This window comes from Cynocephalus volans, chromosome 15, assembly GCF_027409185.1.
Source record: "Cynocephalus volans isolate mCynVol1 chromosome 15, mCynVol1.pri, whole genome shotgun sequence".
Lineage (NCBI taxonomy): Eukaryota > Metazoa > Chordata > Mammalia > Dermoptera > Cynocephalidae > Cynocephalus > Cynocephalus volans.
This window is the reverse complement of record NC_084474.1, coordinates 30780969-30794745: the sequence shown is the minus strand read 5'-3', so window position 1 is coordinate 30794745 and position 13777 is coordinate 30780969. Positions and strand designations below refer to the sequence as shown.

The 13777-nt window shown below is 43.3% G+C and overlaps 1 protein-coding gene across 2 annotated transcripts in view; it reads right to left on the bottom strand.

Annotated features, from left to right (window-relative positions):
• GDAP1 (ganglioside induced differentiation associated protein 1) overlaps window positions 1-13652 on the bottom strand; it is a 43423-nt gene extending 29771 nt beyond the window's left edge. For both annotated transcript variants that reach the window (XM_063079899.1, XM_063079900.1), the window contains exons 1-2: window positions 13466-13652; window positions 12892-13036 (exon numbers count right to left, since the gene is read on the bottom strand). The gene's annotated coding sequence lies outside the window, so the exon portion shown is untranslated. The remainder of the gene's footprint in view (window positions 1-12891; window positions 13037-13465) is intronic.
• Between the last annotated feature and the right edge of the window lie 125 nt (window positions 13653-13777).

Here is a 13777-nt window from a genome sequence, read left to right as displayed (position 1 = left end):
CAGAACCGCCATGCAGTTGCAATGCAGATGATTGCACAGGGAACTCTGGAGCTGGGACAGCCTTTCTGAGTTGTTCCAATTGAGGTAAGGGGGCCAGACCCTTATATCCCCCATAATCTACCAGTCATTGGATGTGGGCTGTCCCCAGTGCATCCACATGACCGCAGGCTAGGAGGCCCTCTTTGGCTAAGGGCAATTCTTGGAGGACTCAGCAGCTACAAGGCACCAGCTTCCAGCACTCCCAGCAGCTGGAGGAACAAGTGCCAGATCCAGAGGGGGTCTGGGCAGCACTACAGGCTCTACTCAGGCTAGCTCAGGCCCTGTCTGCCTAAATACCCTATACCATCCCCTCTGCCCTAAGGTGGCTGTCCTGGGTTGCTTCTGATTACTGATGAGGCTACTGCCACCCCATTCCCCAGATGTCCAGGAGGGAAGTGTCATGAGAGACACTCTGCCCTCAGATCCTCAATATATCTGGGAATATACCTGGAAATTTCTGTTCCCACTCTACCTCTCCCAAACTTCTCCAGACTGCTCTGATATCATTGCCTACATCCTCTCTCATCTGTTTCTCGGTTAAAAACCCTGTATTCAATTCTCCAACTGATGACTTCTGGGAACCTCACAAATCATTTTCTTTCTCAGAAAAGCCTGAATCTTACAAATATTAGACTTGACCTCTTCTAAAGTTAAAGTCTTTCTTCTAAAGTTAAAAACTGTTTTCACGTTGGAAGTTTCAAATTTACCCCCATTGTACCTTGATCTCCTCTCCCCCTAAAGGAATGAACATTGTTGATAAATGGGAAGACTTGTGACAACTTGGAACAGTGAAAATAAAGTTTAGTTGATACTTCAGATATATTAAACTGATCAAGTTAAAAATGTGAACTATACCATTTCTGCCTTGTCATGAAATGCACATTTCTTTTATTGGCTGCTCTCAGCATTTGGTTAATTATAAAACTGTTGAGAGCTCTCAGTTTGGCAGAGCCCCTACTCACACTTCTATAAGAGCTGTTCTTTATGTGCCTGAGGGCAGAGCTCAGGTTTCCCAGGGCTCTTAATGTTTTCTTCCCACCCCCCACGGAATGAGTTTGTGCACCTGACTTTGGAGGCTAGTGCTCTAAGCCTTTTTCAGCCATATGGCCAGGGAGCAAAGATCTCTCAGTCACCTGTTTCTAATCTTGTCTGTCCTGGATATCGTAAGCAGGAACCACAGGGACTTGTGGCCTCACCCGAGCTGGTCTCTCCTTACGCTCAGATCTTAATGATTCCTCTTGACCCTATCAAACCTTGGGTTCTAATGATCCCTTTTTAGAATGTTAGTAGGAACAATTTATCCTGGTCCCATGGTTCTAAGTGAGAAATAGTTTCCCTTCTTTCCTCTAGGAAGTCTCTGGGAATTATCCACTCTTCATTTAGGATTGTTTTCCAAACAGAAGTCCACACACCCAAGGGAGATCATCCATGTATTCTAAGACTACTCCATGGACTACTACTTGGTTTTGGAGGCTGATTTTGTGTATCTATTTAGACCGATGTTGCCACTGAGTCCTTCTATTTTAATTGTTTCTGACTAATGAGAAGACAGGCAGACCTCATATGTAACTGATGCATCTCCACTGAACAACAGCCAAATGATATGCCAGCACCTCGTACAAAGAAAGGCTTCCTGATAGACCCCATAGCTGAGTTCTCAATAGCATCTAGCAGGCTACGTGTGCTGAACTCAGGAGACGATGTGCCTCTGTGGGCAGTAGCATAACATTTTAAAATGCAAAACATCATCTGTCACATTATATTCAGCTTGTTAATTTTACTATTTGTTTTCAATTTATGTTGGCTTTATTTTGTAAATAAACTATAAGGTTACAGAGGTATACCTTATTTTATGTTTTACATATTGAAGTACACATATACAATGATAGAAAATTTAAATAAAAATAATGAAATTATCTCACCACCATGGGAGAAAGGTCTGGATGCATTTTTGTTTTCCTTCAAAAGCTATTTGTTGATTTCTCAAGTTTGAAAAACATGGTTCTATAGCAGAGGAGGTCGCATCTTGCTTCAGGGTATGTATCAGAATTGATAGGGAGGGACTGGCATTTAACACCCTTTTCATGTTTTCTTTCTAATACTACCCTTCTTCCCTTTTGCTTTCTCTGCCCCACCCTCCTATAAGGGAAGTGACTTAACAGTCATCGTTTTTTTACTGAGCTCTTAGAATAAGATCACAAACAGGCCTTGGTCCCTGCCTTCCTCCCCACCATCATCTCTCAACAAGATCCTCTTCCTTACCCAGTGCGTCCAAGCACAATGTCCTTTTCACAGTCTCTGCAAGTGCCAAGTTCTTTTCTATCTCAGAACTGTTTCCTCTTCTCCAATTGATCTACTTACTTTCCTAGCTATCTCCTACACATCCTTCCGAGCCTAGCTTAAATGTCAATTCCTTAGAGAAGCGTCTGAGCAATATCTACTGGATGGATGGATGGATGGATGGATGGATGGGGTTGCCTTCCTTGACCTTGCAATCTAAATGAAAGTGTCCCTTGCTATTCTTTTTCATAACATTACTTTTTCTTCTATAGCAAAGCAATTTGCAATGATAAGCTCATTTAGTATTTATCCCCTCAGTGGACTGCAAGTACGATGAACGCAGAGAGTTAATGACCTTATACTTACTGTAGGACATCCCATTTAGAAGGCACTTGCTACATACACTTTGAGTAAATGAACACAAGGAAAACCTGAAAATTACATTCACATCTGTAAGGAGGGGAAAAAGACCTTTTCCAACATTTTTAAATCTTTTAATTAATAGATTACATTAACATGTAACAGTCTAAAACCACAGTAACTTTTGAGGAAAATAACATGTGGACTTTGAGATGAAGAACCCCAAACTGAAATAGCACTTGCAGATGACCTCCTCAGACACTAACCAGACAAAATATACACCATCGTTAGTATGAGAATGACTTCAAAGACTGCAAATTTTTTAGTGAGATTCAGTTACTGCTTGGACAGAACAGCTCTTAAGATACATACAATTCAACAGTCACCAAATCATCCACTTGTAATAGTAGAAAAGAAAGATTTAACTTTTTCATCTGATAATTTTAAAGAGAACCTTGAAAAATTCTGGACGAGGTGGTCCCAGAATCACCTGGACACATTCTCTTCCTGTGTGTTCAACCCTAAGCCCCTCCTATTTCAACACTGTTCAAAGCCCCCAGGTGTGATGGACAGGAAAACCAGCTGACCCAGGTGCTGATACTCAGAAGCAGGGGCAGACCAATGTCCCTACTGCCACAATGCCCAGCTGGTCTGGGGCCATGAGAAACTTGCCAGTGAGATCAAGGCTACAATTCTAAAGTGGATGGAAACCACAGAGCTGGGGCTGGGGGCACTTTGAGGTGTGGCCACCCAAGGATAAAGCTCTTCCAGGCTCAGCCCAGGCCCAGTACCCCACCACTTCTCCAAGGTGGGTGAAGGGGACAGACCTCTCAAGACCACGGTCCCTAGAGACAGAACACATCCTTGAGTTCAGGCTCCAGACACTGAGCAAGAGATAGAGACTTTACAAGCCCACCTACTTATTTGGCTTACAGTTATCAGAGTTTCATTAAGGTCTCTTTTCAAGACCACCTCATTAATGGCTTATTTTACAAATATTCATTATCCATTGTACACTTATCCTTAGGAGACATGTTCTTACATAGTACTTTCTAATTTTGTTTTTAAAATATTAAGGAGGACATTGTTTATAATTATCAGAGCACTTTGAGAATTCATGCAAAAAAGATAAAGTCATATTAGGGTCATTAGTATCAATTAACTTTGAATTCATTGATCAGTTTATTAGAATCTAAGGAAGTCAACATTAGGGGATTACCCTACAGCAAAGTTTCCCTGAAGAACACTCAGAAAGCACAGATTTCTGAGTCCCAACATAAACCCATGGAATCAGAATTCATCAAGGGAAAGACCTGGGCATGTACATATTTAACAAGTCCTCCCTGGTGATTGTCAGCAGGGGAGTTTTGGAAATTGCCCTCCATTATTGATTCTTCAGCAGAGAAATACACTCGGATCACTAGGGAAGCTCTCAGGATGTATGTGATGGGGCCACCCTCAGAGATTCTGCTAGAGGAGGGTGGATCCTGCACAGCATCTTTCAAAGGTTCCTTTTGAAAAGGGGATTCTTACCTTTGCTTTGATGAAGTACCAGTCTGAAAGGAATATTTAATATGGATCTGAGGTGTGGAAATGAGGCATAATTTAGCCTAGGCTATTATACCAAAGCAAACGGTGGTGCATACTTCTTTCCAGAAATAGCAAAACTTTCAGGCCAGCAAATATGGCAGGACTGACACACCAGTATACAGCCGGAGGTTTCTAAATGTCCACTTCTGTCACGGTCAGCAGACAGTCTGTGAATTATTCAATCAGTTGGTGACTCAGAAATCACTCATACCATCTGGATTCCAGGCAGTCTTCTTCCATTTGGGACAGTAAGTTTTGGAGGGTCTTTAAATTCATTAGGTCTACTCATTGCTTTACACATGTTATTGCATCATCTGCCAACTGGCAGTTCTGTTCAATCACATACATAAGATTGATTTTTTTTTAAATAACTAAAATAATAAAATGTCAAGATGCTGAGGACTGACAATTCAATTATTAGTATGTAGTATAATTTCAAGGTTAAAAATAAAAGCAAATCAAATTGCTTTCAATGAAGCTTTCCACTCCCACCTCCTTTATTTTTCTTTGTATCTGTACAGGTTTTACATACATACAAGTACAGCAAAATATAGCACACTATATACACTGTTCTGTACTTGGTTTTTTTTCCCACCTAATAGATCTTGGGGATTTTTCCATATCAGTCCACAGAAAGCCCTCAATCTTTTTTTAAGGACCATGAAATCTGAATTTCAATTAAGTTTTATTAAGTGCTCTATTAGATTTTTCATCTCTCTGACCAAGACCCACCTGTAAATGTAAGTGTGTAAGTGTATTTTTTTAAAGATCACTGGGTGTATCGGTTCAGGGCCTCCAAGAAGCAGATGCCAGGACAGAATTAGACACATGAGAGATTTACCAAGGGGAGCACATATGGAGTGTAAAGGCCCAGGAAGCAGGAGTAGGTGGGGAAAGTCTCTGGGTCACAAATATAGGTCTGAAACTGGCAAAAGAAAAGAGGAAAGGAAGAATTGTGTGGAGGAGCCACAGACTGCAGTGTAGCCCTGAGAAAGTTTCAGATGGGTCAATGGGGAGCACAAAAAACTTCACCCATCAGAGGAGGCCTGTGTGGAGAAGGAATGGCTAGCTGTGCTCTCATTGGCTGGACACACCGTAGGTAAAGGGTGGCCTCAGTGTAAACACAGTTGGCATCCAAAGGCAGCAGCTGGGGGCTATTTCCCAACCTTCCTCCTGCAGTGAGTTCTCTCAAAGGAAGATCTGGGCAGAGCACAGCCATGACCACCACAATCTCCCCTTGCATTGCAAAGATGGTCTTCCCACACATGTTTGGGAGCAGCTTTCATGGGCCTCTCTTCCTGATGGGAAGCTTTGACAAGAGAAGTTAAGGGACAAATAGCAGCCTGGGATTTGTTGCTGACCAATCTGCTGTTGGTCTTGGGAATGCAAATGGTTGTCATCTTCTCCCTTGTCCTCTCTCCCTTGTAAATTTCCCTCACCCTCAGCTATCACTTCAGCAGGTTCCAGTGGCTTACCTGGTGGTGTGACCCCAAACCTTCATCTTGGAGGGTCTGAACTCTTTGTAACTCATACCCTCCTCAGACCGGGTTGCTGCATGTTCACACACACAACTACAAGTGGTCAGTGGAGTACCAGGAAGCACCCAAATGGACCACCTGGGTTCTGCACATCTTCCTTTCTATCCCTGCTTTATAAAAGCCTCCTCCTGCTCATCAGGGTCAATCATCCCTGCCAGTGTGGTGATTCCTCTTCTCCAGCTGATCCCTGGATACAGGGGTCAACAGGACCATGAGGCAGCAGTTCAACAAAAGTCCTGCTTTGTCTTCCAGCAAGAGTGTTTCCCTTCTGGAGACCCTGCTGAGCCCAGAGTTGCAGGAATGGGAAGGACAAAGCCCCTGAGCACTGGATGTGACAGTATGTGAGGCAGTAATGCTTCCACTTCTTAGTTCCCAGGCCTACATGCTCTTCCTGTTAGGGATAGGTCCATAGAGAAGACTGATTGAGTGCATATACAGCATCCTGAAGGCCACCATTCCATCTTTGCAGATTACTACCAGCAAACTGGAACTTCAGCTGTGCCTCTAGAAGACCATTCCATCGTTCTGTAAGGTTGGGTCCTCATAGGTAATAGGTACGCAGCAATGCAGTATGCAGTACATGATAAGACCAGTGGACCCCACGATCAGGGCTCACTCTGGCACCTCCTGCACTATGAAGTGGGTCCCCTGGTTGGACATTACTGTGCGAAATTCCAATCCTGTGGATCAGGTACTCCATAAGCTCTGGTTAAAGGTGGTACAGGCTGGGGCTCTGTGAGCAGGAAAAGCAAACTTACACCCGGAATAGTTGTCTGTCCCTAGTAAGGATGAACCACTGGCTCTTCCAGGCTGAAAGGAGCCTGATATAGTCAACCTGCCACCATGTGAATGCTTGGTACTCTCAAGGAAGAGTCTCTGTTGATGGCAGGTTGGACATTCCGAGGCAGCAGTAGCTAAATTGGCCTTGATAAGTGGGAGTCACTGCTGTTGGGCCCACGTATGACCTCCATTTCTGCCACCGAGGCTACTAAGTTGATGTGCCCCTTGTTCCAGACTCGGCATGGCTGATAAGGAAGGCAGACTAACATCAGCTGGCTAGTCTGTTGTCTCCTTGGGTTTTCAGTGCTCTTCCATGGGGGGCAATAACACGCAGCACAAAACACCTTGCACTTCGTGTCCTCTCCTACACATTCATCCACATCTCTACTCTAGACCTCTGCACCGCCAGTCTTCTAGTACTTTTCCTTCCAGGACTCTGACCAGATGGCAAACTATTGCCATTGTCCAGAAATCTACATATATTCCCACTGTGGGACACTTTTCCTTTGGCACAAATTACGTGACCGGGTTCACCGCTCACAGCTCTGCCCCTTGGAAAGATTCTTCCCTTTCCACAGACTCTCAAGACCATTCCTGAGTGTGGCTGAAATGCAGCCTCGATTCATTTCCAGCTTTATCCACACACTGAGCCTGTCCATCCATAAACCATGTGGGAGCTTTTCCTCCTCCTCCACTGGTCGTATGGAACCCCAATCTTCCCATAGGTGGGAGCTGAGGAAGAGGCAACAGTGAAACCCTGCTGGAGGACACAGGGGTCTGGGCAAACTGTTCTAGCAGCTTCTCATGCCCTCAGGTCCCACTCAACTTGATCGTGAATAAACCATGTCCAACTTTGTCTTGGCAGGTTCAGCATGACCCAGCTCATGATGGAAAATTCTGGATAAATGGTCATTGGTCCCATGGTCAAGTTCCTTTCTACCAAAGCCAAATAACTTACCAAGAACTGTTTCTCAAAAGATGTATGTTTCTCTACTGCAGATGATATGGCCTTGCTCTAGATCTCCATAGACCTGTACTGCGATTCTCCCACTGGGGCTTGCCATAATCTTTTCTCACTATTGACACTTCCAGCACCTTAGGATCTGTCCAGTCATATGGCCCAGGAGCAGGGCTGCTTGCATCACAACCTGGACCTCCTTCAAAACTCTTTCCTGCTCTGAACCCTCTCAAAGCTGGCAGCTTCCTTTCCATATCACCCAGCACATAGACTGGTACAATTTCTAAGTGCAGTACGTATTGTTTCCAGAACCCAAGAGGCCTACCAGATGCTCTGCTTCCTTTTTTGTATTAGGGGATGCAAGATGCAGCAATTTTCCTTTTACTTTGGAGGGGCCATCCTGGGTAGAGCATGGCCCAGATGCAAACACCACAGCAGATCTGAAGCCACAGCAGCTGGAGGCTGTCTGCAAAGTTCCCTCCTCATGGCAGGTTCTCTTGAAGGGAGATCTGAGCAGTGCACCTCCATGGCCACCCCCATGGGCTGTTCTGACATCTCCGTAAGCTTTAAAAAGTGCTTGCCACATGAAAGTAATAAGGGAAATGCAAGACATGATAAAAACGCTAGAGTGTGACTAAGGAAAGAGAGGAATTTCAGCTCTATCTGGAATGAAATCAGTATCTGAAAGGTCCCACAAGGGATGTGAGGCGTGCCTGCTGAGGTGATACGCAGATTGGAAATGCACCACTCGGCAAGGATAAAACATGCCCCCTGTTGTTCAGCTGGAGGAAATCCTTTTTTATTATTGGCTATTGTTTCAAATCCCATTCCAGAGCTCTTGGAACCATTCACTCCTCAATCATAATTTACATCTCTTTCACTGCCTAACAATTGATTTCTTTTTTTCCTTCAGCTATGAGTCACTTAGCAGCTACTTACTTCTCAGCTGTGCTTTCAACAGTCTTATGTGTCTCCCTTTATTCAACTGCTTGATGAAAAGGTTAGCTCATAATCTTCACAACTTTAAGCATCATAATACTGACACTCCCAAATATGCTCTTATATTTCCTTGCCATCCCCAATTTGTGCTATTTCAAATACTGAGTTGCCTTTCAGCCACAGCTTCAGAACAAAGCATTATGGTTTTAAACGTAGCGTGAGTGAGATGATCTCACCACCTTGTCTCCCCAGATTCCAGGAACCTCTGTTCCAGGAGGCCTCTTCTGTTCTCACAATCACAGACATGGACTCCCCTAATTCCTACCCTCTGTAGAGTGTCTCTTAACTCAAGAAGATCATTCCATCATAGATGTCTGGAAGGATATGCCTTCACTATATCCATAAAGCTAAACAATACGCTTGTGATTCACAAAAACAGTTCTACCACAGCAGCCCATAAAAATCACTCTCTCCTCTGAACTTTTCCAACACTTGGCACTCATTGGCTACTTGTAATTGGCTCCCTTGTACTTTTATTAGTTTTCTTTTTTTATCTCATATTTCTTTAGAGATATTTTATACTCTTAAGAGCAAGGTCTGAGCCTCACTTCTCTGTATATATGATTAAGGCAGTAATCGTATATACATATATGTATTCACGTACACATACACACATATATACATACAAACATACATAATTTTATGGCTTGCTTCAGGTAGTAGGTCTTCAACACAGACCTGCAATCCACTCTGCATCTTCAGGTTTACTAATCTTTTAAGTCTTCCTTTAATCTCTCGTTACCTTCTTCATTGTTAGAACTTTCCTAAAATCTTCTGTGAGCCTCGGTATCAGACATGGATGTTGCCTGGATCTATGTGGAGCTTTCCCCATTAGGAACAGCAGGCAGAGGCCCACAAGGGACAAGTCAATGGGAAGAAACCAAAGCACTGCCCTTGAGACTTAAATAAGCCTCAGCTGGTGTTTTTATATAAGAATTAGACTATTTCTAAATTAGACTCTTAGCCCCTAGGGCAAGATTGCCTAGTTGTACCAGAGAAGCCAACTAGGGTCCAGCAATTTCACAAAATTCTAGTAGCATGAAGCTAATGGTTGGAACACAATAGATACCCTAAAATTAAGGAGACAAGAAAAGGATAAGAAAAATAAAAAATATAAATATATATAATAAAATATATAGGGAATGAGACAGCTGAAGTGGTGGGACAGGAAGAGGGAGAGGAGGAGCAAGAGAAAGAGAGGAGATAAGGACTCACAAGAGCAAATTTGCAACTGCCACTAGCAGTATAGGAACTGAAGAGATGCCATCATACCTGCCAAATAGGAGGTCCCTAATGGCTAGATGAGCTTCACCAGACTAGTGAGAAGAGATTCCAAACCAAGTGATTTGGTTTAATTTCCTTCAAGAAATTTTCCTTTGCATTCACAACTTGGCTGTTTGATACAAGAAGCCTAGCTTTCAGCCTGTCTCAGCTTCCAAAATACCTTCCCATTAAGCTTAATCGTTTCTAGACTTTGACTTAAAGTGAGAGATATGTAATTCTTCCTTTCACTTGAACATTTAGAGACCACTGTAGGGTTATAAATGGGCCTAATTTCAATATTGTTGTGTCTCCAAGAACAGGGAGGCCTAAGAGGATGAGAAATTGGGGATTGAATGGCTGGTGGGCGAAGCAGTCACAACACATGCAACACTTACCGATTAAGTTCACTGTCTTACATGGGCATGGATCATGGTGCCCCAAAACAATTACAAAAGTAACATCAAAGATTACTGATCACAGATCACTATAACAGATATAATAATGCGAAAATGTGAAATATTGTGAGAATTACCAAAATGTGACACAGAGACACAAAGTGAGCATAAGCTGCTGGAAAAACGGCATCGATAGACGTGCTCAAGGCAGGATTGCCACAAACCTTCAATTTGTAAAAAACACAACTGCAAAGCACAATAAAGTGAAGTGCAAGAAAACATAGTATGTCTGTACATGTGAGAAAATTAGCACACTATCTGGCACACAGTAGTTGCCTTAAAAGATTTGAAGACCACTAATTTTCAAATTCTCTTCCTCTTTTGATTTCATGCTGCTTGCGAGACTTATAACCATATTTCTTAATTTTTGTATTTATTATGAACACATTTCTTAAGGTTTTTATAAATGCTTTGAGTTTATAAATCAAGCTAGTAATACTCACTTGACTTATAAATCAAGTGATTTTAATTATATGTGCTTTTTTTTTACACACTGAAATGTGTCCTTTGGACAATAAACACCTATAGATTAGTTTTGTGTCATTTGTAAATTTGTCATTAAAAATGCTCAATAATTAATTCTAATATGTAAATAAAGTGAAGTTAGCAACAAATACTTAAATATATCTTAATTTTTTAAAAAAGATTACATTTTAAGCAAAACATCCTTACCAACAGGTTGTTAACTGAAAAACTGACACTCAAACTGGCTTGCCATTTGTTTTAAGTTTTTTAAAAACGAAAATGTATAACAGCTGGGTTTGGAGCACGGCGGAAAGCAAACTGCTAGCATAGTTATTGGCCCCTGGGCCTTAATGACCTCCCCCATCCCACCTGTCAACCAACATTCACATTCTCTTCTTACTAATCCCTTTCTAAAGCTAAATTCAACTCCCCCTTATCCAGGGCAAAGGTTCAGAGTGAGAGGGAAAATAAGGACATTGCTAACCCTGACCATTTAACTGCAACACTATTCCACTGCCTTCTGTCTGTGAGGCCATCACTCTCAGCACCTCTTCCTCCTCCTCCTCTTTCCCAGTCTTCCCCAACATCACCACTGAACCTGAACACCTACTTTAACGAATACATCTATATGACTGGAGAAACATGTCACTGTGATGGCAGCACGTAAATGGAAACATGGCCAGTATGGTTACTTTGCCAAAAATTGTTCAGAAAGATACCAAAATTCAATACTAACTTTCTTCCATAAAGAGATTCAATAGACGAAGCAAGGTAGGATTAAGATTACTTGAAATTAAATAGCAGATATCTGGTGGTAGATTCTCACTTTTAATTAAGGCTCCTTCCAAGGAAGGAATCTATTAGGGATAGCCAGAAGAAAAGATTAAGAAATAAATGACTATGTCTTTTATCCTCTCAAAATTTCCATATTCTATCCAGATATGTGTGCACCACCACCCTTTGCCCATCCACCAAAACTAAGCTAGATATCCGTTTCAGAAGCCAGAAATTTGCTCTGTGCCATATATTCCAGAAATCCCTCATTTGCATGAGAAATAATTAGGAAAAATAGATGTTTCCAAAACTTAGCCCTTAAATAATATATATGGGTCCTAACACATATGGGCGAGTCCCCTCCAAAAAAAGCAAAGGGACAAAGGCTACTCTGTGAAGAAAGCCAGTTTAAAAAGAGATCCAAAAAAAAATGTTGGCTTGAGCAACCACACTGTTTCTCATATCCAACAGAACCTCAAAATAGATGGGAATGTGTCTATCGACACTAGCTCCCGACTGTGGTGTATCCCATAACAAAGAAATGGAATTATGGCTCAGCTGCAAAGCCCTGGGCCCTCCTTTTCCCAGTGGCCTAAATCAATCCCCAGTCCAGGACAAGATGCTGAGGGAGATGCGTAATTATTTCAGGCCACCAGGGTAAGCGCTATTCCTGGCAACTCTGCCAGCAGGGCCATGGATGAGGGTTTCTAAATCTCTTTGGTGATTTGGTTCTCTGTAAACTGACATTTTTCTTTCAGTCTTTCAGCCAGATTTGTAGGAAAGGCCAGTTCCAGTCCTGAGATAGAGGCAATCAAGGTCAATTTCAGTTCCTTTTCTGTGCAGTTTAGTCTACTTTTCCCTGCTGCCTTCCTGACACCTGTCCTTATATTTTTATCTGATATCGAATACCTAGTGAGAAAACCTTTGGCAGCCTCTAGTGCTCACCCAGTCATCCAAAGACCTCTCGGCCTAAGGAATAACAGGAATACCCTGTGAAGCAGTTTCTTTAAGAGGCCAACCTAACCCCCTCTGGCTATGAACCTGGGGGAAGTGTCTCCCATGGATATTTTGAGAGTGAGGTTGAGACCAATGTGTGCTCTCACCAGAGGCAATACTGACTGATCCAACTTGCCTACTGAACCAAATCCCTAATTTTTGGCTTGGCGATGTACCCACAATATACTCAGTTACTACCTAACACAGAAAGAGAAAGGCAAATCTTGTCATCCCCACTCAGAAGATGGTGAAATAGAGGTTTAAAAGTTTAGAAGAGCTGTCTAAAGTAAATTCAACAAAGCAGTGTTGCAGCTGGAAAGCAGATCAGTTAACACCTATCCCTGGTTTTGTAGGTCACAGCCTCTTTGTAAGCCTACAGCAATGTTTTACTTACCATGTTCCTCCTTGAAAACTTCTATTTATTTTCTTAAACCGTGGATGCCAGCGAAGAGGAACCAGGTGTACGTTCCAGGCACTCATACCACATACACAGACTGAGCCTTCTGCTGCTGGGTATACAGCTCCAGGCTGAAGAATTTCTAAGGTTGTTAAAGAACACATGAGGCATTAGGGGGAGCAGGCTCTAATGTGAAAGGAAATACCCTATACCCCTGCAAAGACAGACTTAAACTTCCTCTACGTATTACAAATAAAAAATTAACCAATTTATTCTGTGCTTTTTCAAACTGCATTGCTCTCCCTCAGTATCTTCATCAAATAAATGCAAACACATGTGCTTTGAAATGGGTAGGTATGAAAGAACATTCCGCACAATTATATCTAGGCTGCCGCAAATTTATATCACATGCATGCATATATATGGGGGATATTAATTCACGATGACAGCTGAGCATGACAAATGCAACAGTACACGTGTCGGAATGCCGAAAAAATGCAACTACATAACCCCATGCAGACAATCACACATACAATGAGTTTTCCCTCAACACACACGTGGCCGCACTTACACGAGCTTAACCACATTGAAAAACCCCAAACACAAACACAGGAGGCTCCGGCGCCCGGGAGCTGCCCCCACGCATGCAGCCGCGCCTTCATCTACAGGCGGGGACTCTCGCGCGTCCCCGGGTACACCCGCCCGCCCACCGGCACAGCCCCCTGCGCGAACACACGCGCGCCCGCCGGGGAGGCGGCGGCGGCTCCCGGGGCGGGGGGCAGGGCCCGGTGGGGCGGGCGGGCGCGCCGCGGGGCTGGGCCTCGGCGCCCGGGGAGGGGACCAGGGGCGGGCGCGGGGCGGCGCCCGGCTCACGTGGGCGGGC